Source organism: Nyctereutes procyonoides, unplaced genomic scaffold (genome assembly GCF_905146905.1).
Source record: "Nyctereutes procyonoides isolate TBG_1078 unplaced genomic scaffold, NYPRO_anot_genome, whole genome shotgun sequence".
Classification (NCBI taxonomy): Eukaryota; Metazoa; Chordata; class Mammalia; order Carnivora; family Canidae; genus Nyctereutes; species Nyctereutes procyonoides.
In genome coordinates, this window is record NW_026575125.1 from 119,099,695 (window position 1) to 119,122,369 (window position 22,675).

Consider the following 22,675-nt stretch of genomic DNA (forward strand, 5'->3'; position numbering starts at 1 on the left):
TTAGGCCCAGGGTGTGGTCCTGGAGTCCCGGGATCCAGTCCCACATCAGGCTCCCTGCATGGAGCCTGCTTCTCCCTCTGCCTGTGTCTCTGCCCTCCTCCCCCATCATGAATAAATAAAATCTAAAAAAAAAAAAGATCTTGCTCTCCCTCTCCAACCCCACCCCCTTTGTTCTCTCTCTCTCTCTAACAAAAAAAGGTCACAGAACTTTGGAAAATTTCTGGGCTCTTTATTCCTACTCCAGTGAACTATCTGTTTATGCTTTTGCAAGTATCAAGCAGTCATGATTACTGCAGATTTATAGGAAGTCAGAGCCAGGTAGGGTAAATGTTCCAATTTTGTTGTTTTCAAGATTGCTTTTAATGTTCTAGCACTCTGCATTTCTATATACATTTTAGAATCTACTTGTCAATTTCTACAAAAAGACTGTAGTTATTACTGGAATTATGTCTAATCTACAGGTCAAGATGGGGGAACTAACATACAGTCAACCACTCAATTCATGAACATGGTATTTAGATCATTAATTTCTTATATCCATGTTTTCAGTTTCAGTGTATAGACCATGTACATTTTCATTAAATTATTCCTAATGGTTCTGCATTATTATTTTCACCTTTCAATTAACTTTTGTATAATTGATCTTATGTCCTGAGACCTTGCTGAATTCATTTTTTAGTTTTAGTTGCTTTTTCTCTCCTCTATAGGTTCTCAAATTTCCTACATTACCCCCAAAAAGAACAGTTTTATTTCCTTTTAACATTAATGCTATTTATCTTTTCTTGCCTTATCATACTGGCTAAAACATCTAGTACAATACTAAACATAAGTATTAAGTGTGGACACTTTTGCCTTTTCTCTGATTTTAGGGGTAACATGTTCAATATTTTACTATTAAATACAGTGTATCTGTAGCTTTCATAAATGCATCATAACAAATGAGCAAGTTCCCTTCCATTCCTAATCTGGTAAGTTTCTATTATGAAAGGGCATTGAATTTTGTCAAATGCTTTTTCTATGTTTATTGAGATAATTATGTTTTTATTCCTTTATTCTTTTTAAAAAGATTTATTGGGATGCCTGGGTGGCTCAACAGTTTAGCGCCTGCCTTCAGCCCAGGGCATGATCCTGGAGTCCAGGGATCGAGTCCCACATTGGGCTTCCTGCATGGACCCTGCTTCTCTGCCTATGTCTCTGCCTCTCTCTGTGTCTCTCATGAATAAATTAAATCTTAAAAAATAAAATAAAAAGATTTATTTATTTATTTATTTATTTATCTGAGAACATGTGTGCACATGCATGCACAAATGGTGGGTAGGGACAGAGGAGGGAGAGAAACAAGCAGACTCCATGCCCAGTGTGGAACTCAACACAGGACTTGATCTCATGACCCTGAGATCATGAGATGAAATCCAGATCAAATCAGGAGCTGACCAGTTAACCAACTGAGCCACCCAGGTGTCCCCTCCTTATTCTCTTAATATGGTGAACTACAGAGTGGCTTTTGAATGTTAAATCACATTTTTATTTCTAAGAAAAATATCACCTGGTTGTGATCCATTATCTTCTTATATATTAATTTGACTTACTAATATTTTATTAGGATTTTGACATTATGTTAAGGATGGATACTGGTCTATAATTTTCTTGTTAGGTAATCATTTTGTAAGATTTGGTATCAGGGTTATGGCAGACTCATAAACTATGAAGTATTTCTCCTTAAATCTTCTAAAAGCTTATGTTTATGTAAGATTGGTGTTATTTCTTCAATGTTTGATAAGATTCACCAGTGAGACAAACCATGAGAGACTCCTAACTCTGGGAAATAAACCAAAAGTGGCATAAGGGGAAGTGGAGGGGGATAGGGTAACTGGGTGATGGGCATTATAGAGGGCACATGATGCGATGAGCACTGGGTGTTATACTACATGTTGGCAAATTGAATTTAAATAAAAAAAAAATAGGGATGCCTGGGTGGCTCAGCAGTTGGGCATCTGCCTTCTGGCTCGGGGCATGATCCTGGAGTCCTGGGGTCGAGTCCCACATCAGGCTCCATGCATGGAGGCTGCTTCTCCCTCTTCCTGTGTCTCTGTCTCTCTCTCTCTCTCTCTCTGTGTGTCTCTCATGAATAAATAAATAAAATCTTTAAAAAAATAAAATAAAAGGGATCCCTGGGTGGCGCAGCGGTTTGGCGCCTGCCTTTGGCCCGGGGCGCGATCCTGGAGACCCGGGATCGAATCCCACATCAGGCTCCCGGTGCATGGAGCCTGCTTCTCCCTCTGCCTGTGTCTCTGCCTCTCTCTCTCTGTGTGTGTGACTATCATAAATAAAATAAAAATAAAAATAAAATTAAAAAAAAAATAAAAAATAAAATAAAATAAATTTAAAAAGCCAAAAAAAATTCAGCAGTGAAACCATTTAGGCTTAGAATTTTCTTTTTTACTTTTTTTGGGGGGGAATCTTTTTTGAAGTAGGCTCCATCCCCTACATGGAGCTTGAATGCACAACCCCAAGATCAAGAGTCCCATGTTCTACCTACCAACTTAGCCAGCCAAGCACCCTGATAATGAATTAAATCTTTTTACTTGATAAATGGCTATTAAGTATTTTCTATTTCAAATTATGTCAGTTTTGACGTCCTTTTTTTTCAAGGAATTTGTCCATTTCATATGCCAACTTTAGCTTATAACATTCCCTTAGGATTCTTTTAATGTCTTAAGAAGTCTCAGTAACATCCCTTTTATGCTTGATATAGGTAACTCACGAGCTTCTCTTTTCATCTTGATTTGCCTGGCCAGGGGATTATCTGTTGATATATTCAAAGATCCAACTTTTGGCTATGTTAATTATCTCTATGGCTGTTTCTACTTCATACATTCCTGCTCTTACCTTTATCACTTTCTTCCCTCTATTTACTTTGCTTTTTCTTTTTTACTAGCTTCTTTTTTTTAATTTTTTTTAAGATTTATTTTTATTTATTTATGATAGACACAGAGAGAGAGAGAGAGAGAGAGAGAGAGAGAGAGAGAGAGGCAGAGACACAGGCAGAGGGAGAAGCAGGCTCCATGCCAGGAAACCGACACAGGACTCGATCCCGGGACTCCAGGATCGCGCCTTGGGCCAAAGGCAGGTGCCAAACCACTGAGCCACCCAGGGATCCCCTCTTTTACTAGCTTCTTAAAGTAAAATCTTCGATCACTAATTTTATACCTTTCTTCTTTTCTAGCAAATGCATTTAAGGTTATAAATTTTGCTGAGTACTCCTTTAACTGCATCCTATCAATCTTAATGTTTTATTTTCATTATAATTCATTGTTACTTGAAATATTCTCTAATTTTTCTTTTGACTTCTTTGACCCATGGGCTATTCAGAAATGTATTAATTTTTAAATAGTCGGAGTTTTTCTTCTAGATCTTGTTATAATTTAATCCCATTCTGATCAAAGAACATAAATCAAACTTCTGGAATTTACTGAGACTTGTGTTATCATCCAGCAAATGATATAGTGTTGACCTGTATTATGTACATTTGAAAAGAATGTGTTCTGCAATTGTTGAGTGTTATTCCATAAATGTCGATTAAGTCAATGTGGCTGGTAATGTTCAGATCTGCATCCGGATTTTTGTCTAGTTCTAACAATTACTCAGTATTAAAATTTCCCAAGTATGATTACAAATTTATCTATTTTTCTCTTTAATTTTGCCAATTATTCTTCATGTACTTGGCAGCTTTATAACTAGTTTTATAACTAGGCACATACACATTTGTGATTGTCAATGTCTTCCTGATGAGCTGATCCTTTTCTCACTATGAAGTGTGTCTCTTTATCTCTGGTAATATCCTTTGTTTTGAAGTCTGCTTTTTTTGATATTAGTATTGCTACTCCAGCTTTCCTATGCTTACTGTTTGCACAGTATACCTTTCCCCATTCTTTTATTTTCAACCTAGCTGTGTCTTTATATTAAAACCACTTCTCTCATAGACAACATATAGTTGGGCCTTGATTTTAAGTAGGCTGCACTCCCAGCATAGAGCCCAACATGGGACTTGAACTCATGACCCTGAGATCAAGACCTGAACTGAGATCGAGTCAGATGCTTTTAACAGACTGAGCCACCCAGAGGTCCTGGGCCTTGATTTTTCAATTAGCAATAATCGCGCTTCGGATAAACCTCATTGGCTACAATACTGCCACTGCGCAAAGCTCTGGGCCTTGTTTTTTTTTAAAGATTTATTTATTTATTCACGATAGACATAGAGAGAGAAAGAGAGGCAGAGACACAGGCAGAGAGAGAAGCAGGCTCCATGTCGGGAGCCCGACTCGGGACTCAATCCCGGGACTCCAGGATCGCACCCTGGGCCAAAGGCAGGCTCCAAACCGTTGAGCCACCCAGGGATCCCCTGGGCCTTGATTTTTAATCCAGCTTACAATCTCTGCTGTTTTAACTGAAATGTCTAGTCTGTTTTCATCCAATGTAATTATCAATATGAGTGGATTTAGGACTACTGATTTGTGTTTTCATTATGAGCTATTTTCTTTTATGTACTTGAGCGTTGTTACAACAACTGCTTTAAAAATTTGTCTATGCTAATTCCAACACTTGGGTCATCTTGGAGTATGTCGCCATTGATTGCCTGTTCTCTTGAACAGGGAGGGGTAGGCAAAGTATGACCTGCAGGCCCAATCTGACCTACTATCTATAAATAAAATTCTACTGGAATGCAATCATGCCTATTCACTTATGTACTATCTATGGATGCTTTCACACTATAACAGCAGAGCTGCATAGTTGTGACAGAGACTACATGGCCAGCAAAGCCTAAAATAGCTACTGTGTAGGGATCCCTGAGTGGCGCAGCGGTTTGGCGCCTGCCTTTGGCCCAGGGCGCGATCCTGGAGACCCGGGATCGAATCCCATATCGGGCTCCCGGTGCGTGGAGCCTGCTTTTCCCTCTGCCTGTGTCTCTGCCTCTCTCTCTCTCTCTCTGTGACTATCATAAATAAATAAATTTAAAAAAATTAAAAATAAAATAAAATAAAATAAAATAGCTACTGTGTACAGAAAAAAATTTGCTTACCCCTGGTTCCTGAGTAAGGATCACATTTTCCAATTTTTCAAATGTCCAGACATTGTGAATGATAGACTGACAGATTTTGGATTCTGTTATAGTTCAATAAACAGTACCAATTTATTTTAGCAGACAGTCAAATTGGTAGAATTCAAACTCCAAACTATCTTCCCCTATGGTGGGAGGCATCTGAAGTTCTGTTCATTTATTTTGCCATAGCTGGAATTTGGTCAAGTTTTTATGAAAAATTTGGGCCCCCTGCCTGTGTCTATCTGCTTTCCAGGATTTCTGTCCTTGGTTTCCAGCTGCTGTGGTTGCTGTGAACTCTGTCCTGTGATTGATTCTTCAATCACTGAGACTGCAGGTTAGTGGTAATATTGGTATTATAATTTTATCACTATTTTATGTATATTATTTGATAAAGCAAGTATGTTAAGAATCAACATCTTTGGGGCGCTTGTGTGGCTTAGCTGGTTAAGCACCCAACTCTTGGTTTAGGGTAAGATCATGATCTTGGGGTCCTGAGATCAGGTCCTGCATCGCCGGGCTCCCTTGCTCAGCAGGGTCTGCTTCCCCCCTCTCGACCCCTCCCCCCACTTGTACACTCTGTCTCTTTCTCTCAAATCTTTATTTTTTAAATCTTTTTTCTTTCTCTCAAATGTTTTAAAAAAAATTTTTTCTGTTTATTAGAGACAGAGAGAGAGAGACAGACAGACAGACAGGCAGAGGGAGAAGCAGGCTCCATGCAGGGAGCCTGACATGGGACTCAATCCCGGGCCTCTAGGATCATGCCCTGGGCTGACTAAACCGCTAAGCTACCAAGGCTGCCCTCAAATAAATAAATCTTAAAAAATGAATCAACATTTTCAGGGATCCCTGGGTGGCGCAGCGGTTTGGCGCCTGCCTTTGGCCCAGGGCGCGATCCTGGAGACCCAGGATTGAATCCCACATCAGGCTCCCAGTGCATGGAGCCTGCTTCTCCCTCTGCCTGTGTCTCTGCCTCTCTCTCTCTCTCTCTCTCTCTCTGTGACTATCATAAATAAATAAATAAATAAATAAATAAATAAATAAATAAATAAATAAAACATTTTCAGTGTAAGAAAAAGATATGAAAAAATAAAAGTTAAAGACAAGCCCTCAAATGTTAAATTTTCCAATATTAGTTTAAAATCCTTTTCAGTATATTTTGTAGCTTTATCCACTGAGAGAACCTAGAGAGAATGTCACCCCTGTAAGAACGAGCACATCTAGCACCCAAATCTTGGCTACTAAATACCATTCTCCACTAAAAGGAATCAGAGCTCTTGGAACCAGTTCTGGGGCAGGAAAAGCACACATGGAAAAAGAACACATGCTTTCTTACTGTACCAGAAAGCAAAGAATCACTGAAAGATTCATTAATGAGAGTATGCCAAAGGACCCAGGTGCCAGCATGAAGGGGCTCTCATTGACCAAATCTGGAATAATTGGATAAAAAAATAGTGACTATAGCTGAATTGTAAAATATTCAATAAACAAAAATCCGTGAGTCCACAATGACATGAAAGAGAAGAGAAAACACAACAGCAGACAGTTTGCGACCATCTGAGGGTGACTATTACAGCAACTCCTTACTTTGGAATTTAGTAATTAATTTAGTAATTAAAGGCAAAGATTTAGTACTTATGGTATCTTTTTAGGAGGAAATATAGTTCTTCCTTACTTGATGAGGGAAAGTTCTTTACAGAAGCATGCCAATATTAAATGTAGAAGAGGTGACAGAATCAGAAAATCCATCATTTTGTAATTCCCAGTGAAATAACAGATTAAAGCAAGAAAGGATCATCAATGAATGCTAAAATCATTGCGTGAATGGTTGTTGGGCAACAGAACCTCTGTACAGTGCCAAAGCATCATACCACACATTACTTATCAATTACAACAGGAAAATTGTGCAGCTGCATCTGGAGAGACCTGGTAGTCATCTGCTTCCTCAACCAAATGGTAAAACAGAACATCAGGAGCCACAGGATACCTATCCAGTGTGTGTCTCCTGATCTGATACTAACACTAAATAATCTTGCCCCATATGTTTACCTAAGCAAGCCCTCTAATCTAACCTTTCATTTATAATTAATTATAAAGGAGAAACAGGAAAAGAGACACATTTAGAATATGAGCCTTCTGTAAAACAACTGGGCAGGCTGATTCAAAAAGTCAATGTCACAGGTGGAATGGGTGGGGCTGTTTTTATTAAAAGAAAAAAAGGAGAGCAGCCCAGGTGGCTCAGTGGTTTAGTGCTGCCTTCAGCCCAGGGCCTGATCCTGGAGACCCGGGATCAAGTCCTACGTCGGGCTCCTTGCATGGAGACTGCTTCTCCCTCTGCCTGGGTCTCTGCCTCTCTCTCTCTCTCTCTCTCATGAATAAATAAATAAAATATTTAAAAAAATAAAAGAGAAAAAGGAAACATACTCAAATGTAAGGTATAAATTTTAATCGCTTTCCAGTTTCCTCTTCCCAAACAGCGGTAAGAATCATTTGGGAGAAATTAGAATTTAGAATGACTGTCTGATGATAACATTAGAGAACTGTTAATGTTCTTAGATGTGCTCTGGGCATTGTGTTATATTGGAAAATGTCCTTATTTTCAGGAGATGTATGCTGAAGTACTTAGGGATGAAATGTCATGATAGCTACAAATTCCTTGCAAATGGTCAGCAAAAAGATATAAAAATGCATATATCTAAACAGACCAAGCAAGTATGTCAAAATGTTAACAATTATTGAATCTAGGCAGTGGGCACACAAGATTCACAGTAAGTAGAGAAAAAGATTTGGCTGAAATAAAGAATTTAACAGAAGGGATGGAAATAGAGTCTAGGAGATCTTCCAAAATTCAGAGTGAAAGAAAACAAAAGGAAAATATGAGAAGATTAAGACAGAGGACCAATATAAGAAGTCCAAAATTAAGCTAAAAGGAATCTCCATAAAAAAAGAGAAAATGGAAAAATGAAACATTTTTTAAAAAGAATTGACAATAGACAAAAAGTATTTTGACTGATTGACCCCAGTACAATGAATGAAAAAGACACAATTCCAGACACATTCTCCTGAAATTTCAAGACACTGAAGAAAAAAAAAATCCTAAAAATTTTCCAGGGAAGAAGAAAAAAGGCCACCTACCAAAGAACCACAATCAGATTAACATCAGATGTTTCTTTCATCAGTGACTTTGCACACTAGAAGACAATGGAAGTAGTGCCTTCAAAATCAGGGGTGAAATAATTTAACTTGGAATCCTATGCTCAATCGAGAAGAGCATAAGTAAAGCATTTCAGACATGCAGTGACTCAGAAGACTTGTCTCTTATAATGCTTTTGGCTGCAAGTAACAGAAAAGCCAACTCAAACCGGCTTACACAATAAGAAAATATATTCTCACATAACTGGAAGCCCAGAGCTAGGGCAGACACCAGGTTCCTCCTGTCCCTCTGCTCCACCAACCTTGGTGAGGAAGTGCTGTCCTCAAGCTTGGTAGTACCTCAGCCTGAGGTTACACCAGAGCTGCCAACAGCACTTTCCTGATTTACATCCAGTGAAGGAAAGAGAGTCTACCCTGAATATACCATCAAAGCTCTCCCCTTCATTCTGAATGGACCAACTGAGACCGTAAGTCCAACCTTGATCAATAACAATTGCCAAGGGAATACAATGTGGGGAATGACTTAAGGATCCTTTCTGGTGGTGGTAAGGTAGAAAGGTGAATCATACCAGGGTTTTGATAGGAATGGGTAAAGAAGGAATGGACGTGGGTAAGTAATAACAGTGTCCACTACAGTTTATTGCCCACACACACCATTATCTTAGTAAGTTATTTAAAGGTGTATTCCAGAAAACAAGGAGTAAACCATGTAAAAGACATGGCTTCTGGGGCTCCAACCCAAGAGCTCAGTGAAGGGAAGATCCAGGTGGCAGCTAAGTACAACCTTAGAGAATAAATATCCAGATTGCAGAAGGAGAACAGAGAGTTCTGAGTGGAATCTCTGAGGGGGAAAGGGGAGATGATGACACAAAACTACAGAAAGAAACAGCATGGCTGGAAAGATTTTACAACAAAATCAGGGAATACTATTAAAAAAGAGCAAAACGCAATCAGAAACAGTGGGAAGACCTGTATAAGAAAGCCAAGGTCTAAATATAAAGCAGGTTAATTCTGGCAAGGATTTTAAGCAGGTGACGGAGTCTAAGAAAAGAGGATCCAATTTACCTTGCTTGGTCACACTCTCCTTTGAGTGGTCTAGCAACTGTGACTGCAGACCTATAAAGGAAATGTCATCCTAGCATTTGTGACTTGACCTCAGGATAAACAATATTTACATATGTGTAAGTGTCCGTGATATTGACAGGTTTTCTTTCTTTTTTTAAAGATTTTATTTTATTCATTCATTCATTCATTCAATTCATTCATTCATGAGAGACACACAGAGAGAGGGAGAAGTACAGGCAGAAGGAAAAGCAGGCTCCCCAGAGGGAGCATGATGCAGGACTTGATCCCTAGGACCCCGGGATCACAACCTGAGCCAAAGGCAGACACTCAACCACTGAGCCACTCAGGCACTCCGATAGGTTTTCAACTTTAAAATTAACCTATGACTAACTGGATGTGGTTGTAGGGCAGAACACAAATGTTAACAATTTTAAGAACTGATATGGTCAAGTGTAGCTTTTAGAAGTAAAAGTGGGGAAAAGGTAGGAGAAAAAGCAGGGTCATTCACATCTTCACCTTAACAGAGAAGTGCCATATAGACTAAAGCTGATGTTAATAGTTGAAGTTACAGAGAAAATATGAGTCTCAACATGGGAGGTGATAGACACTAAGCCATCCTCTTTCATTTCATGGAGTTCATATAATTCCCCAAAGGTTGGTATAAATCAAGAAAGATGTGTAAGCATGTGATTTAATTTTGAAGGTAACCATCAAAGAAACTGAAAGTAGAACCAGCTAAAAGGTGTCCTATCTGGGTAGTGGAACAGGAAGAGGAAGGCTGCTGTTTTCACCATAACCTGTTTTGAGACAAGTTATATTGTTACCAAGTGGCTGTAATATTTTGATAAAAACTCCAACCCCAAACAACCTAACTCTTCAATAGTTTCCTACTGATCTGACATTAACATAAAAAATCCTCCACTGAGGCACCTGGGTAGCTAAGTTGGTTAAGCATTTGACTCTTTTTTTTAATTTTTTTATTTATGATAGTTACAGAGAGAGAGAGAGAGAGAGAGAGAGAGAGAGAGAGAGAGAGAGGCAGAGACACAGGCAGAGGGAGAAGCAGGCTCCATGCACCGGGAGCCCGATGTGGGATTCGATCCCGGGTCTCCAGGATCGCGCCCTGGGCCAAAGGCAGGCGCCAAACCGCTGCGCCACCCAGGGATCCCCAAGCATTTGACTCTGGATTGATTCCCGCTCAGGTCATGATCTCAAGGTGGTGAGATTGAGCCCTGTGCTGGGCTCTGCGCTCAGCACAGTCTGCTTGAGATCTTTTCTCTCCTTCTCCCTTTCCCCCTGCTTGAGCATACTCACGCTCTCTCTAAAATCAATAAAATCTTAAAAAAAAAAAAAAAAGAAAACGTGCACCTAGCCCATTGACCTGTCTGCCTGCATCACTGCCACCCCCTCCCCAGCTCTGCTCCAGCCACACAGGGCTTCTTAAGTGCCTCAGACCGCTAAGCTCTCTCATGCGCCAGGCTCGGGGCCTTCACAAAGGCTCTTCTCAGTTAGGAAAGCCCTTCTCCACTCTGCATCTTGCCCACTTTTTTCACCCTCAATTCTCGGCTTCAACATTGCCTCCTCAGCACAGGTTTCCTTATCCCTTCCAGGTTGGACTGTTCCTCCATTACTCATGATCATAGTAAGCACCCCACCACCACCACTTGTCCTTCAGAGCACTTAACCTACTGAAATTACATAATTATTTGTCAATTACGTGAAGTCTGTCTCTCTCTCCAAACAGAAGTTCTATGATGAAAGGTACCAAAATGTCTCAGTCATCCTACAGCCTGCCTACCACAGGGCCTGAAGTACTGTACACACCTAACTCCATCGTGGAATAAATGGATGGATGACAGCCTGATGAACTGCAGATCCTTCAGCATGGAGCAGCAAGGAATTCAGTACTTAAGCTGAAATGTATTGGCCAGATGAAGTTACTAAATGTGGAACAATACCATCATTTAGAATTGAGTGTCACTTTAACAAATAGTCCTATGAAATGTGTGGTGTTTCATGAGTGTCAGTGAGGAAGCTGCTCAATGTCGCCCAAAGTCCTGCTGCATCCATTGAGGGGTGACTTGTGGCTTGGACTGAATTCTTAGCATTACAGGTGGTGAGAAGTGGTTGGCTCTGAGGTACATTTTGAATGTAGATTCCCACAGGAGTTGCTGGTAAAGGAAAGCGTAGAATCAATAGAATTCTGGATTGGTAACAGGATGGATACTGATGTTATGTACTGGGATTTAAAAAAGACGGCAAGAAAAGCAGATATGAAGGGTGGGGGGGATGCAAGAGAACTGTCTGGAACTTGTTAAGTTTGAAATGTCTGTGAGGAACTCAGGCAGAAATACTGAAGAGCCTACTCAATGTGGGGCTCAAGAGGGAGGCTAGAGATGCAGGCACGGAGTGGAATCATCAGCACATATCCATACCTGTCATTTGGAGCAATGAAAACACATAAACAAAGGATATGCCCCTAATTAAATCGAGGCATGGACTTCAATGAAAAGTCATGTGCTCATCAAAAACGCTGGTGTAAAGGGGCACCTGGGTGGCTTAGTCAGTTGAGCATCAACTCTTGATTTCAGCTCTGGTGTCATGATCTCAGGGTTGAGATCAAGCCCCGTGTCGGGCTCCGCACTGTGCATGGGGCCTGCTTAAGATTTTGTCTCTCAGGGATGCCTGGGTGGCTCAGCGGTTGAGAGACTGGCTTCGGCTTGGGGTGTGATCCTGGGGTCCTGGGATCGAGTCCCGCATCCCTCTGCCTCTCTCTCTTTCTCATGAATGAATACATAAAAAGTAAGAAAAAACAAAAAAGGGATCCCTGGGTGGCGCAGCGGTTTGGCGCCTGCCTTTGGCCCAGGGCGCGATCCTGGAGACCCGGGATCGAATCCCACATCGGGCTCCCGGTGCATGGAGCCTGCTTCTCCCTCTGCCTGTGTCTCTGCCTCTCTCTCTCTCTCTCTCTGTGACTATCATAAAGAAATAAAAATTTAAAAAAAATTAAAAAAAAGAAAAAACAAAGAATCGCCCGTGTGACATCTACAGATAGACGTCTGATTGATGTCTTTTATTTATGAGAGAGAGAGAGAGAGAGAGAGAGAGAGGCAGAGACATAGGCAAAGAGAGAAGCAGGCTCCCTGTGGGGAGCTTGATGTGGGACTCAATCCCACGACCCCAGGATTAAGACCTGAGCCAAAGGCAGACACTCAACTGCTGAGCCATCCAGGCATTCTGTAAAAAAAAAAAGTATTCTTAAACAGATTTAGTAGCATTAAACTTTGTACAGATTCTTCAAAACACTAAATGTGTTCATAAAAATATTTGATAGGATATTTTCAAGTAAGCTTTAAATGTTACTTTGTCTCCCTTTATTGCACTCCTGCTCTAGGGCTTTCTTTAGGCTCTTTCCCCACATACTGACTACTCAAGTGCTAAACTGCATCAATGTTTGTAGTTGCATGGTATAATGTACACAGGTGTTCTTAGCCTTTTTCTGCCATGGATCCTTAGGGCTCTCTGGAACCCTCCTCAGAAGAACGTTTTGAAATGCATAAAATTAGATGCATAGAAACTGATTAACAACATATGTGGAAATGGGTGCTAGAGGAATATGTGCTTCTTTAGGAAACCATTAAATAACTAGGTCTAATAACTACCCTAGGTGTGAAATATGATGAGGACAAATGATATTTCTGAAATATCTATAACTATAATGTAATAAGAAAGTATCTTTTGGGCACCTGGGTGGCTCAGTTGATTAAGCATCTGCCTTCGGCTCAGGTCATGATTCTGGTCCTGATACGGAGCTCCCTGTTGAGCAGGGAGCCTGCTTCTCCCTATCCTACTTTCCCTGCTTGTGTCCTTTCTCTTTGTGTCAAATAAATAAATAAAATCTAATAAAAAAATAAAGTACAGGAAAATCTAATAAGAATTTTTTTAAAGCATCTTTCATCTCTATTGGTGACAAAGTCACAGGTACTCCTAATACTACCATGGTCTGTGGCCTACATTTTTCATTGAAGGAAAACTGATTTTTCAGTGAGAGGTTAGTGAACATCAAGATGAAGTATTTTTCCCATCCAAGGTCACAGAACCCATGGATTTTCAACCATGAGTCAGAATAGAATCCTTGGTCTAGGAAGATACAGACCAAAGAGGAGGAACAGCAGTTTTCTCCATGTGGTACAGTTTCCAGAGTGATTTCCATATGCATTTTCAAAATTTTCTGCAATGATGCTTTATAATTAAAAAATAAATAGCTTAACAAATACATTTTTCTTTGTCTTAATCTAGAAGAGTATCTAAGAAATTTTATTTTATTTATTTTTTTTTATTTTTATGACAGTCACAGAGAGAGAGAGAGAGGCAGAGACACAGGCAGAGGGAGAAGCAGGCTCCATGCACCGGGAGCCCGACGTGGGATTCGATCCCGGGTCTCCAGGATCGCGCCCCGGGCCAAAGACAGGCGCCAAACCACTGCGCCACCCAGGGATCCCTCTAAGAAATTTTAGACAGTTGCTTATAAGCTACATTTTTTTATAGGGTGACCACTTAAAAAAAGACTTTCAACTTTCCCTAACTCCTTAAGTATTATGACAACTTTAATCATTTCTATGTTCTTATGAGCCTAGAAAAAAATTCACTATAATTATTCTGGAGTTAAGCAGAACAAAAAGACAAACTGTCACAACTGCAGACATTTGTTTTTGTTTTTTTTTTCCTTTGGCCAAGTATAATTCCAAAAACAGCTGAAAATATTAGAGCAAATTAGTACTTAATATGGACTGATACCTTCTGCTGTTTAAAAAACAAAACACAGAAAAACACAAATTCATATTTTTAAAAATATATTCTTAAATATGTATAGACTCATTTAAAATACAACTCATCAAAGTAACGTCAAAACGTAAGTACTGCTAAAAGTCCCCAAAAAACCAAAATACTTTAATATTTTCAAAAATAATCCAGATGTAGGAGTGCCTGGATGGCTCAGTCAGTTAAGAGTCTACCTTCAGCTCGGGTCATGATCCCAGGGTCCTCAGATTAGGCCCCAGATCGGGCCCCACGTCAGGCTCCCTGCTCAGTGGTGAGCCTGCTTCTCCCTCTCCCTCTGCCGCTCCTGCTTACTTATGCTTTCTCTCTCTCAAATAAAATATTAAAAAAAATTAATCCACATGTAGAAAGTCAGCTAGTGCTTAAAAGTGCTCAAGTTCGTGTTTTAGCAGCAATGTGGAATGTTGCAAAGAAGATGGGAACAAAGGGAAATGTGCATATCTCAGAAGCCTTCTTTGCTTTCTTTCAAATCTAAAAATAAAACCTTTGGACTGCCCTATTAATAAATCTAGAAAATGGATGCCTTTTTTTGTAGAAAGCTTTCACAAACAAAGAAATAAAAATATCTTCTTGGTTAATAGGACCAAAAGATGTAAACATAAACCAGATGTCAATCCCCAGTTCTCTAAATTCCATTCTCCCTCTGGGCTCTGGTGGGGCTTCTGTTGTAAAGATGTTTCTACAGCACAGGGAGACATGTTGAATGAAGGTCTGTACGGAGCAATACAGAATAAGCTCAAAAGCCAAGTACTGAGTGAAAAGAACAAGTTACAGAATGTCAGAGTAGGAAACCCTCCTGCATATTTGTAAAAACAAGTTTTGAATGTTATATATTATCGTGTGTAACACAGCATAAAGCTTGCATGGAGAGTATCCCCATTACCTTTGGAGGACTGGCTACCTCAGGGAGGCAGGGCAAGCAAGTGCAACCACGGCCTGGGATTTCACTGAAGCCGTCACACTGGAGTTTCATAGAAGGAGAATGATGTGAATAGGGTAAAATGCTAACATTTCTGAAGTCCAAGTAGAAAGCGCCTGAGGTGCTAACACATGAGCAGAGTGAAGAGGCTTGGGAGGAAGACAGCAAGGAGGACTGCGGGAAGGCAATACCTCAAAGGCAGAAGCATCAGGATGCCCTAAGGGAGGGCAGAGAATTAGGTAGGTACAAAGAGGCAAAGAGGGCTCTGATCCAACTTCCTGGGCCCAGGCTTGTGGGGATTACAGTGGTGCCATCCATGGTGGCTCATCAGGGTGGACCTGGTCCTTGACAAGAGAGTGAGCATGCTTATAGACTGCTTCCTTCACCATGAAAGTCTTGGTAAAAATAAATAAATAAAAATCAAAAGAACTAAGCAGTGAGTTTGGCATCAGAGGTGACTCTCACACCACCCAAGCTCCAGCCCACCCCTCAGTATCAAGTATAAGAGAATGAGGTGTGTTGGAGAAGGGGAAGCCCTCTCCTCATGGGTCTTCTGGGGCAGAAGTGGAGGGAAGGAAGGTTCCATAAAGAGACCTGGAGTGGGAGCCCTGGGGACCTGATGGGTGGGTGGGAACTCAGCTCAGGGGCAGAGGGCCTCTGGAGTAGTATGGGATGGAAAGGGGACAGGATTGACAGCCACAACTCCTCTCATTGCCTCTGGGGCTCAGGAACATTTCAGAATGTGATACAATGTATAAGGAAAGCAGAACCTATCTGGCACAGTGGGTGTGGTGTGTCTGATTTCCTACCAGCACTCTCTGTAAACAAAATTGCTCCTAGCCCTCAGGCCTGGCTTGCTGCACCTGTCCCATCTCCACACTCCAGATTCCTCAGACCCAGCCCATTAGTTCTCTCTTGTCTGAGCCTCCATACATGCTGGTCTCTTCCCCACTCATATCTTCTCCTGGACTAGCTAATGTTGCCCTATCGTTCAAGTCCTGGAGATCACTTTTCAAAGAAGTCTCTTCCCTGACCTCACTACCAAGTCTAGATGGGACCCCTCTAACATTTATGTGCACCTTCAGTGGTCGGTACTCTTCCATCATAACATTTGGCCCCTTGTAAAGTAACAGTCTGTTTGCCTATCTGTATCTTCCTTTATGCCTGAAGATAGCTGAGGGGAATTTGTAGCATCTAGTACAGTAAATGACACAGAATATACACTCAATTGGTATATGGTAAATTAATGGAAGTATTGCTCTATCAAGAGGACAAGAATCAAAGAGAAATGAAGCAACAGCAATCTGGTCCCAAATACTTCCAGGATATTCCTTAAGCATATTACAATACAGAGAAGTCTGGGTGGCTCAGCGGTTGAGCATCTGACTTCAGCTCAGGGCGTGGTCCCAGGGTTCTGGGATCGAGTTCTGCATCTCCCTCTGCATATGTCTCTGCCTCTCTTTCCATGCCTCTCATAGATAAATAAATAACATCTTTTAAAAAGCATATTAAAATGCAAATAAGATAGAAGGTCCAGCAGCTTCAGGAGACTCTTCAACTCTGAGTCCCAAGGAGCCAGTGCAACTTAGTACCAAAATAAAAATGCTCCATTTTCTTCAAAGTTCACAGATCAGAACTGGCTGAAGTTCTCCTTGTCAAGTAAAGGGTCCTGCCTCACAGGCTCTGCTCACATGAGGTCACATCTGATGAAATGGAAGCTTCTGAAGTTTTGTCTCTAATGCTAACTGCTAAAAATTATTTCTTCCTAGCCTAATTAATGGCTCTCTAGTCTCTACAAATAGCACCACAGCCATAAATTTTTGTGCTCACCTACTCATACATAGTCTTTTCTTTAAAACTATGCAATTAAAAGGCCACCTTTGATTTAGCAATATCTAAGTTTAAAATGCAGATACACTTTGACCCAGGCAAGTCCCACGTCTAGAAATCTCTTCTAAACCCTTAAAAGAATGGTATTAGCTCTACAGAAACTGATATCAATCTCCAAGATACATTAACTAAAAACAGCACATTTTGGAAATGTACGTGGTATTTTACCATTTGTGTCAAAACACACACCCTTGTTTGTATGTATATCTGCACACAAAATATATAAACACAATTCTAAAATAGATAATATGAGGTATCTAGAACAATTTCTTTTTTCCTTTTTTTTTAAGAATAGTTAATTTCATAGAAATAGAAAGGAGAAGAGTAGTTGCCAGGGGCTGGGGGAGGGGGAATAGGGAGTTAGGGTTTAGTGGAGATGGTTCCAGTTTTGCAAGATGAAAAGGGTTATGGAAACACATAATGGAGACAGTTGCACAAGAATGCCCTTAATGTCACAAAAGTATACATTTAAAAATGGATAAAATGCTAATTTTATGTTATGTATATTTTACCACAATTTAAAAAATTACACACAGGCACATGTACATACACACACACACACATCATACACACACACCTAGATTAGTAAGAAACTGGTAATGAGAGAGAAATGGATATTTGGGGACAAGGTGGCAAGGAGCTCTTTAACCATATAACCTCTTATACAACCTTTTTCATTCTGTACTATATACCTATTTTTAAAAATTCATTTTAAAAACCCCAGCCTTATACAAGAAGGTTTTTCCTTAATCATAAGTCATTTATATCCCTTCTCTAAGTAAAAAATATTTTTCGATTCAAATCAGGATTCCACTTCAGTTTTAAGGTTATTTATTAGATTTAAATGATGCAAGTTGCAAAAAATTACTTTTTCCCTCAGAATATAATCACCAAAAGCCTGTCTTTATTTTTATGAGCTATTATAGAAATGCTTCAAAATCATCATAGAAGTAAATTACCATTTTTATCAGTACACAACTTTTATTCCATCACAACTGAGCTAGCTGAATATAGAACTGTTTTAACAGCAAAAAGCCCTCATCATAATTCAAGACAAAAATCAGCTTGCAATTACATGAGTTAGGAAACAAACGATGCTTATGTTGCAGTCTACCCTAAGCTCTCACTTCTGTGTTAGAATTTAACACACACACACACACACACACACACACACCCCTCTGGATTCCTCCTAGTTTATCCAAAACCTACTTTGTGAAGATCCACTATTTTCTTGAGTCTTCTGGAATGAGCACTGTAGCTACAGGCACTGCAACCTCTGTAGCCCTGCCCCAAGTCAAGGAGAAGGCAGCACTTGCAGGGCCCAACATTGGCCCTGCCTTGAATCAGGGGCTCAAGGACTTGTTGGGTGAATGAAGAGATGGTTATATGCTGACCAGCTTGCCATCAAGTCTCACAAAGAAAAACTTCAGAAAGAAAAAAGAAGAGATGCTTTGCTTACTTGAAGTCAACATTATGATAAAGGTGAAGACCAGATGACTGAATCACCAAATGGCTATGACACAACTGGCTAAATGGGCTCTAGACCTCATCCCTACTCAAAGTTCAATACAAAAACAGGCATTATAACCATATGAAAAACACAGGACAACTTACCTATAAGATTCTTTTGTATATATCAATATAGTACATCAAGTTTTTTTTAGGAACAAAAACATATAGATGAATATTAACATGTTCTTAAAGTAGGAAAGGACTTTCTAAGTATAAAAGCCAAAGAAAAAAATAATAACAGAAGTCTCATACATCAAAAAGAGAGGCAGAATCAAAATTTTATGATGAGGTAGGAAAAACATCTGCATGATGACAAAGAATATCCTTAATACATTATAAGTTCTTACAAATCAACTTAAAAAATATCCTGATGGAAGAATGAATGCAGGACATCAACAGGCAAGCAATTCACAAAGACCAAATACAAACGGCTGATGATTACTGAGGTCCAGCCTCAGTAATAACCCAAGGAGCACAAATTGAAAAGATGGGCATCCAATTCTGGAGGGTATGGGAAGTGCCACTTTCTCAGACTGTCATGGGAACTGAAACATTTTGGAAGGCGATGTGGTGGTACCCATCAGCAATTCCAGGTTTAGACAGCTGTTCTTCAAAAAGACTGGCACGTGAGGAAATTCAATCCAGTAGCATCTTTTAATAGTGAACCACTGGGAAAGCCAATAGGGGGACAATGCATGACAATAAGTCAGCACCAGATCACATTGCCCGTTTAACAGAAATGAGGCAGAGAAAAACACATGACATGGACAGATGCAGATTATGTGTAATACCATCCTTGGTTTGTTAAAAACACAAAAAATGCGTATTTGTATAGTCTGAGAAGATTCAGAAGTATCTACATTAATAGTGGTTGCTCTGGGTGGGCAGTGAGGACAGAGAGTAATGGGGAGCTTTCACCTTTTTACATGGTATACTTTAAAATGGTTTGTTTTCTATAAAAGCATGCATTATTTTTATTTTTATAATTCCTTAAAAAAAGAAGAGTAAGATATCCAACACTTATTTACTAAAGACAGGTCCTGTCCTTGGAGAATTCCCCTCAATGCTCCTTGAAGTTCAAATGGCTGGGTCTTTTCCACTCATAAGTAATAGATACGTTTTTAAACATCTCTTCCTTTCTACATTTTCTTAGAAGAAACTATGTAGAGTGACCACTGCCTGTTTTATAAAATCCATTCATAATCTGAGAAAAAGACTATTAAAAACATAAACCACCCCCAGGCCTAACATCTACCAGAAGAAACCCATTCACTAGCCATATTACATTTAGTCCACACAATTTCTGAGACAATGCACAAAGCACCAGCCACACAACTCCCACCAGCATAAATACGTGGTGTACAAAGAACGTCCTGTCAGCAGGGCCCAGAGTACACCCCGCAGCAATAAAGGAGAAATGACAATTTGAGTCACAGGATCAGGACTGGAACCAAATTTGGGACTCGGAGGCAGTGCAGTGCTCTTCACTTCCTTCCACACCTTCTCTTCTCCTTTCCCCAAACCCTGCCCCTCACATAGTCCCCTAACAGGCTATGTCATGGATGTCCACAAAGCTTTAGACCGAGGTGTCAGGAACCACCAGAGAGACACAACAAAGTGCTACTTGGGGGTCTCCGCTGGAATCGCAATGGCAGCATAAGTGTCAACTCACATTTTTTCTTAGGAAGAGGACTGAGAAAATTCAAGGAGTATGTTCCGCCTTACCACATGAAATGTTTGAAATCCAGGTGTCAAAACATCAAATGTGGAATGACCACTGATTTTAAAAAAGCTTGAGATATTGAGCCTGACTGTTGAGAAATTAGGGAACCACTCATTTTTACAAAATTAAAGTCCACACAATGGCAGCAAAGTAGCCAAAAGTGTGGCTTATAGAGCACCTGAGTATCAGACCTCATATGGCTCGGATCCTCAGCTTTTCGAAAGGCATCCATTCTGCTCTAGAGTCAGATCTGTGTCTGGGTGCTCTCTGTACTTCCCATGGGAGGAGAGTAGCAAGCACAGCCATCAGCCATGGGCTCTGCTGTTCTGAGACAGCTTTCAGGAGGCCATCCTTCTAGGGGACCACACACCAGTTCCCATATCTGAAAATGTCTTACCACTGCTCACTAACATTGACCAGGAAGTCATTTACCCAAAACCAAAGCAAACAGAGCACCATGCTGAAGACCGCTAGGCAACAGCAGCAGTGGCAGGTGAAGAGCTCAGTCAAAGCGCTCTCAGCTCAGCTGACCTGCTTCAAGGTGAACTGAAGTTGCAGATCACCAGTTCCGGCTCTAATCTGACGCCCGCCCCCAGATCACGCTGTGGCTACCAAGTAACCCTACCCAAACTGACCTTTCAGGGCTCAGGGAAGTGACTTTTTTTTATTATATGGCACAGTTTGGCACAGTTATATCTTTAGTCTTTGGGGTACTTTTATACTGTCCAAGAGTAGTACATCTTGTTTTTTTTTTCCTTTTTTTTTTTTTAAAAACAGATGGCCAAACCAGGACATATACTAAAAAAAAAAAAAGGAAGGTTACTTACCTGAGCCCTAACATTCCAGCTACCATGGAATCCTGTTGGAGCTGGTCTACAGAAGCAAGATGTATTCTGGGGAGTCACATGTCACATCAAAGCAGGAACTGGTGAGTCTGTATTTTTATGGAGCCTAAAACAAAGAAAATCGTAAGTTGAAAGCCCCCATTGTGCTGCACGACCTTTTTCCCAGGGCTATTTGGGACATTTTGAAGATAAACATATAGACAAAGTGCTATGCTATTTCCCAGCTTACCTAATAGAAACAAAGGATAAACCACAAATTACTAGCACGTAACACACAATACTAAAATAAAGATTCATGTGTGTTAGAATCGACACTATCACAAGTCTTGACACCTCTGAGGGACACTTTGACACTATAAAGCAACTGTTAGTGGTAAGTATTTCCTGCACTATGTCATACAGAAATACTCAGGGAGAGAATACATGTTCAAGAGAACATGTGACATCAAAATGTCATCCCAAAAAGAAAACGTGAAATCCAGAGGCAAAGTCTCCCTTCTTTTTCAAGCAGCTGAATTTGAGATGAGCTGCTGTAACATCACTCAAAGGAGCTTTAACCCTGAGAGAGAGGGGGGAAAAAAGCAGCACCAACAGAAACCAAATGCCCTGGGGAATCCAAAGCCCTCCTCCAATACATGCAAGTCTGTTTCAGAGCAATCACTTTTAAGCCTCTCAGATCAGTTAAATCACAATGTTCAACAAACTAAGTTATAAGTCTGATAGTTTCTCTTTTGCTTTTGAATACGTTCAAAGAAGACTTTTGTCATTACATTTTTTCATCAAGATAACATCATTTCCTTGTTAAAAAACCTAAACTGCCCCATATTAGCTAATCTCTGGTTAGCCTGCTGGCCCAAGAGCAGCACTTTTACCTTTAGACTAAAAAAGCCTAAAGTATGCAATTTAGAGACTATTCACACAAATCATTACTCATGTAATTAAACCCAAAGGAACGGCAACACCAACGAAGTCTTTTACAGATGGTCCATAACTACCAGGATGGTACCTAGAATTATCTATTCAGGTGCGGTGAGGCCTTACAATTCCCTTAAATAATCGAGTCAGAGAATGCTTTGAAATCCAGAAGTCAAAGTAACAGTACTACTCAGCTATATAATAAAAATCAAACCGGTATCCTGGCTGGGAGGCCCTGGCAAAGCTACAACTTCTCACAGCCACGGTTTGTTTTTTACTTGTAAACTGAGGGAATAGGACTAAGGTTCCTTCCAGCTCTGAAATTTTAAGATCTTTGATTAACTCAAGATTTCATGAAAAAAAAAAAGAGCCAGCAAATGAAAGCAGTTAAGTGAAAACCCAATAAAGCAGTAATTTGCAGGTCCATATATATGATGCCCCTGAGATCCTAGGCAAGGAAGACAAGTGAACCCTTCCTAAGGCTTGCTCCCTAGAGTTCAGACATCCGCAGTAGCTGCAAAAACAGCCATGGTGAGGACCCCTTCATATGCTAGCAGATCATATGCTAGCAGATCCAACATAAGTGTGCCCTGAAGAAGTTATAAAGGTCAAGGCTTTATTCTTGAGTAGAATGGCCACCCCTCCTCTGATGTGGGAGTGGGGATGCCCTGCCTGCCACCAAATTCCCACTCCCACTCAGTTCCCCCCAACACCAT

General features: G+C 40.4%; 1 protein-coding gene and 1 pseudogene across 1 annotated transcript in view; both read right to left on the minus strand.

The window, feature by feature from the left end:
- The window catches only part of MECP2 (methyl-CpG binding protein 2), a 55,571-nt gene extending 34,427 nt beyond the window's left edge, over positions 1-21,144 (minus strand). The window contains exon 1 of the mRNA XM_055337810.1: positions 21,027-21,144. The gene's annotated coding sequence lies outside the window, so the exon portion shown is untranslated. The remainder of the gene's footprint in view (positions 1-21,026) is intronic.
- On the minus strand, positions 4,059-4,207 carry LOC129519019 (U4 spliceosomal RNA; annotated as a pseudogene).
- Positions 21,145-22,675: the final 1,531 nt, after the last annotated feature.